We start from the raw sequence: 6,444 nt of genomic DNA on the forward strand, positions 1-6,444 counted from the left end.
GTTTTTCTATAACTTTTTTCTCACTTCTTCTGAATTATGGACATGGGAGCAATGTTTTAAACTGTTTGGTGGGCCTGTCACTGTTCATAGTCGCATTTGCAGTGTACGCCTTGAATTTGAATGTGTATATATGACAGCCTCAGCCAAATGGCCTAGAAGATATTATTCGTTTCTTTACACAAAATCTGCTAGGATTTGACATTTTGAAATTTCACGGTATAAAATACAAACTTTCAAAATATTAATTGAAACTCAATGGGAAGCGATGTAGCATATAAGAAGCATAGTGTACTGCTTTGAGTCGCAGTCTTAATAAATCTCACTATGCTAAAATGATGACTCTTGTATTTTGCCTGCATTAAAATCATTTTAGAAGGTAATTGGTTTAGCTTATTGTAATACTGCCTGATAATATTTCTTTTGTTTTTCAAGAGAAGAATAAGGTATCATTAAATTATTGTTGCATGGAGAAGTCATGTATTATAAATGTTAGTGAGTACAGAATATAAAACAGACTTGCAAAAAAATAAATACACTTCTTCACACGGGAGACTCACTACAGGTTTCACTGGATTATTTAACTCATTCAAATATATTTCTACTTGATAGACTAGAGTTACTTCATAACTCATTTTAGTTATTTTTATTATTTTTAATTTACTAATCGGTAAATACGTACGAATACATAAAGCATTAAAGGGCCTGTTTTGAAAAAGTCACGCGATTCTGCTTGAGTAATAAATGTGTCGTTACAACGTTTTGAACGTTTAAAGAGCAGAGTATATCACAGCTTTTTTGTTGATTCACCTGAAGAGAGAATGCCTAGGTTTTTATAATTTTGATGTAATTTTTTGAACATTAGAATTTCTGTAACCAGAAAAATTAAACTATTTTAAAAACTGAAGGATTCTCATAAGTTATTTATAGGTAAATAATATATGGGTATCTATTTATCTATACACACACACACACACACGTATATATATGTATATGTAATTGTATTTTCCAGTGATGGCTTTTTTAATGACTTAAAACAGAATGCTCTTTCACTAAGCTGAGTATGTTTTTAACAATAGAGTCATCCAATCAGCTAAACATTTTCCTTCAGTACAGATTCAAAGAAAAAACATCAACAGCCTGTTGCTTTTTTTTTTTTTTTTTCCCAGGCTGAGGTAAATTGGCTGAAGTGGCCAGTTCTGAGGGACAGGGTGGTTCCTATAAAGCTATAGTCCAGAGGCCTAAAGTTTCCTTGGCATCCAGCTTGATGTCACGCCTAGTGTGGTACCCAGTCTTGAATAATTCTAGCATGTGCTTCTCACTTAACCTGCTATTTCACTACATTACCCAACTGTAAGTTGGGGGCCAAGTGCCTTATGAACTGTTGGCAAAGTCTCAATTAGCTGAGCACACGCAGCAGTGTAGATATGTCAGAAGAGATATTGGATGCGCTGATGGATGCCTCCCTAGCAGGGAAAATCAGAAGCTGTCCTTCAGCTGGACAGACGAGAGAAATGGAAAGCAGGACAGGTTGCTCTGAGCTGGAAAGCAGTAGTCTAGCTGAAGCAAAGAGTAGTGGGTAACAATCCTGGAGGTAATTTAATGGCTCCCTACGATCCTGGAGGTAGTTGAAGGGCCCGTCCATAAATCTAAGCAACTTACCAGCTGGAGATGCTTGGGAAGGCAGAGGAATACAAGTCACCATACTTTTATTGCAACCTGGGTAAAATGAATGTTTAATTTTCAGAACTGATCAAAGACTACTTTCAAAGACTACCAGTATCTGCCATAATAAAATGATTACATACGTGAGTATCATACTCTGTTGGTTTGTCAGGTTGTGGAATGTGTGTGTTGGGTTTTAGGAAATTGGGTCGACTTTAAGACTGAATAAACTAAATATCTTGGTACATGCACATTTCAGAGCTAATTTATTTGTAACAAATAACACAGCCAATGCCTCAATCAAGAACCAGGAGGAAATGTCCAAAAGCTGTAACATAAACACGTAAAGCGTGTGCAAGGTATAGGAAATTTTAAGGGAGTTGGACATTTCAGTTGATAAGACAGAAAGGATGACAGAAGCCAAATCAACTTAAGGCAGAAAGTTCAAGTACCAATTAAGAGAGGGCCTAATAGAAACTATTTGTCAGCTATTAAGTGACTCTGCCGACAAGGAAAGTCTATTTGCTACAGAGATTTGTTCATGCTTTTAACTATATTTAAGTAAGAATTCTAAATATTTTCAGATTTCAGCTCAATAGGACTGTTAGTGGTTAGGATAAAAAAATTACTATTATAAAATTTAATTGTCTAGGCCTTTTTTTTATTTATACAGCTTTGGTTTTCTTTCTAAGATTCCGTTATTTTATATATAGTAATTATTTATGTGGTCAATTCTAAGTGCAGTCTTTCTTAATTATTTACCCTAATGAATGAAAGCAACGACATCAATAATTGGACCCCCAGTAACTGGATAAAAACAGTCCAAAAATATTTTATTTTGATATTTATTGTTACATGTAGAAAATTTGCCTGATTTTTTTGTGCACATATACTGCATATCTAGAAGAAAAATTTTTATTGCATACTGTATTTTGTCATCTCTTGGGTAGATTGATAGATCTCTCTCTCTCTACATATGTATATATTTAGCTGACCATGACAGTTGTAAAAAAAAAAAAGAAAGAAAGAAAGAAAATGTTGGTCCTGCCAGTTCTGCCCTGGACTTGAACCAGATATCCCAACTTTTAATACAACTCCTTGCCTTGCCGACATACAGTCTTGATGAAGGCATTGAGTTTTCTGAGTCTCAGTTTCTCCATTCACCAAAATGAAGTGAAAAATGTCTTATTGATCTTGCCCTGAGGAGCAAACGAACTACAGTATATTACTCTACTTTGATAAATATATGAATTAGAACTCAATGGGCTACAGAGAAATATGTTCATTAAAACTCAACAGGCTCCATTTTAAATAAAATCCTAAAACAGAACAGAAAAGAAAGCAGAGTTTATTTGAAGGGATTAGATATATCTAATCTCCTCTTTCCGTTGTTTCCGTGGAATTCTTTTATTTTCTGGTCAGGAAAATAAATAATACTGTACACAAGCTTAAAGACTTTTGACAGAAACCCCTTGACTTTTTCATTGTGCAAGTTTTATAAATACAGAATGAATTCAAGAAAAAAAAAAAAGATAAAATTTGCTGAGCATCTTTATCTATGGCAGTCACAGTGCTGGGTTTAGCATACATCGTCTTATTTAGTTCTCCTTACCTTGTGACCAGCCTGTGAGGAGCAGTAGAACATGCGTGGATGGAAGTACATTCTCTGGAACTAGAATAACTGGTTTAAATTCCAGCTTCTTCACTTTCAAGCTCCATGACCTCAAATAAGTCATTTACCTTCAAATGTGCCTTAGTTTTCTCACCCGAGGCATGTTGAGGGTATAAATAAAATGGTTTATACCTGGATTTGCAGGGTTATCTTGAAGATTAAGTGAAGAGATACCTGTAACGTCCCTTAGAATACTTCTTGGCACGTGGTTAGCAGTCAATAAACAATAATTGCTAGCATTTTTGTGGAGCAGTTATCAAATGTTAACTCAGAAAACAGCATCTCCCTAAGTCTTTTGCCTAAGTTCCCATAGAAATAAAAAAATGGAGCAATGATTCAGGTCTCTCTGAATAACACCCACTGGCCTTTTTGGCTCCAACACTTTATTCTTTAAACACCTCCATGCTGAGCTGTATGAACTTGGACTCTACTGAAGGTGTAGGTGATGGAGCAGGTTTCTATTGCAGCGTTGGAACCAACTAAGAATGCAGTGTTTGATATTTCTGTGCTAAAAATTACTTCAGCCTCCCCAAAACTGGAAACTTCTCACTGAACATGATTTTATGCAATCTTGGCCTTCTATCATATTCTCTATTATTTCTCCTTTTCTCTCTTTTCTTGTCTCACTATTCCTCCTGTCTACTGTGATATCCCTTACCTTTACATTCCTGATCATTTCTAATACAGAGTGGTTTTGTTTCTATAGTGTTTACTTATTCTTTTTTAGGCCAATCTTTAGGACTTTATCTTCCACTTTGAAATAGTTATCTAAAACTTTATACAAAAACAAAAATAGTCTCTTAGGTTAGAGAAACTTTGGTATTAGCTGCTGGATATCTTCCACGTATTCGTGACCATTTTGCCTCCCTTCTTTAAAAACCTGGAATATTTTTGTTACATCCAGAATAAAATTTTAGGTCCTTCATAGGGCATTAAAGACCCTTTGTAATCTGTACCATAGCTATTTTTTTTTTACTGTGACCTTCATTCATGTTAAAAAAAAGTGAAAAAAAAAAAGATAAGAAAAGTGAAGACAAAATTTTTTAGAAGAACCCCTAGTATCCACCACCCAAAGATAAGCCATGTTATTTCTTCATTGTGTAGCCTTAGAATTACATTTTATGTATATAGATACATATACTTTTATTTTATAAGCATTTAAACTTACTTTATATACCATCTTATGACCTATTTTTAAGAAATGAACAATAAATTTTTCCCTAATGTCAATAAATATTCATCAATAATATTCTTAAGGGCTGAAAAGAATATTGATAGATTCCCAACATTAATTTTACCAATCTGTATTAACTAATATTTAGGTTCTTCCCAAGTTTTTGATACCATATGCAAGAATGTTATATGTATTCTTAGTCAAATCATTGCTTATCTCTTTATAATTTTTCATATGAATTTACAAATGTAGAGTTGGTACGTCAGTATATAGCTGCCAAAACTGTGTTTCCCTCAGTCCCTATAGGGTAGAGAACAGAGGGCTGTATGTTTTCAAATCCCTGGGTGGCTCAGCGGTTTGGCGCCTGCCTTTGGCCCAGGGCGCGATCCTGGAGACCCGGGATCGAGTCCCACGTCAGGCTTCCGGTGCATGGAGCCTGCTTCTCCCTCTGCCTGTGTTTCTGCTTCTGTGTGTGTGTGTGTGTGTGTGTGTGTCTATCATAAATAAATAAATAAATCTTTAAAAAAAAACAAATTGTAAATATTTGTCACTTTTTTTGGTGAAAATTTTATCTCATGACTGCAACCAATGTTGCATAACTTTTTCCTAGTGCCTAGCACATTTAGGTATTTATTCACATATATTTAAATATTTCATTTTAAGCTGAGGAAAAATGTTCTTACATATAGCACTTATGAAAGCCAGTGATCAGTCAGTGCTCACTTTGGCAACACACATAATAAAATTGAAACAATACAGAGAAGATTAGCATGGCCCCCTGCACAAGAATGGCACACAGACTTATGAAGCATTCCATCTAAATTAAGAAAGAAAGAAAGAAGAAAGAAAGAAAGAAAGAAAGAAAGAAAGAAAGAAAAAAGGAAAGAATCATACTTTTAAGAGAACAATTTATAGTTGATCACAACTAAATACAGATATCAGAAAATAAAACTGTTCTTATTTAAAAGTCTGTCTTTGTGACAGTCTCAAAAGTAATTAGAATTCTGATATATATATTTATGTGTAATAATAAGTTAAAAGTAGAAATTTTTTTTAAGTAGAAAATTTTTAAAGTTACACCTTTCTTCATGCTGAAATTAATTTTAGAATGGGCAAAGAAATATAAGAAATATATAGCATTTTCATTAGCAGTCATAATCAAAAGGTCTCGGGTCATTGACATTAATTATAAACTAAGAACTGGTGGTGGTCACATGAACGTTAGGTGTTGGTCCATTCAGTGGCTGGAGTTGTAAGTTGGAAATAATATTATGTGGATTCTTACAGAGCTAGTGTTTTATCAGATAGAAGTATATCATATGGCTAGGTAGAAGGCAGTACTCTAGGCCCTGCAAATGATCTCCTCCTGACCTCCCTGGGATGCTGGGAGTACTGGGACTAGTTGGTAAGACTAGGCGATCTGCAGTCCATGGTCATCTGTCTACCCTCCACCATGGTCATCTGTTTACCCTCCAGGGTGAAAGCTCTGGAACAGTGGATCTGTCTGAGATACTTGGTAGGTTGGAAATTGTGATTGTGACCGGCCCATTAGGAAGGTCTGGAGCAATCAGTTGTATTTAGTCACTGTATTAGCATACACACCCATCCTCCTGAGCATCAGGGTCCAGGGTAGCCTGCGTGTTACTGTGGCCAGAGCATCAGTCTCTGTCATTGTACATGAGGCTCTTCAGGAGACCCAGGACCAGCTCTAAGTGCCTCTAGAGTACTCAGTATATCCCAGCCATCCAGTTGGGAGAACTTTCCAAAAAGTCAGGGTAGCATCCATATCTTTTCTTTATTCCCAAACCTCCCTCAAGGTGTATGTGAAGCTCAGTTTCCAGTTAGGAATGCAACTGTTATCTAGGGGAGGACCCTAGATATGGGCTTCTACCCTCTTTCCTGTTTTTAGTATGGGGGCAGGACGTGAGGTTCCACC

The 6,444-nt window shown here is 35.6% G+C and overlaps 1 non-coding gene across 1 annotated transcript; it reads left to right on the plus strand.

Annotated features, from left to right (window-relative positions):
* The first annotated feature begins 5,223 nt into the window (after positions 1 to 5,223).
* Positions 5,224 to 5,331, plus strand: LOC119867869. The gene has a single exon (XR_005384919.1). It is a non-coding gene; the product is annotated as a U6 spliceosomal RNA (small nuclear RNA).
* Positions 5,332 to 6,444: the final 1,113 nt, after the last annotated feature.

This window comes from Canis lupus, chromosome 36 (assembly GCF_011100685.1).
Source record: "Canis lupus familiaris isolate Mischka breed German Shepherd chromosome 36, alternate assembly UU_Cfam_GSD_1.0, whole genome shotgun sequence".
NCBI lineage: Eukaryota > Metazoa > Chordata > Mammalia > Carnivora > Canidae > Canis > Canis lupus.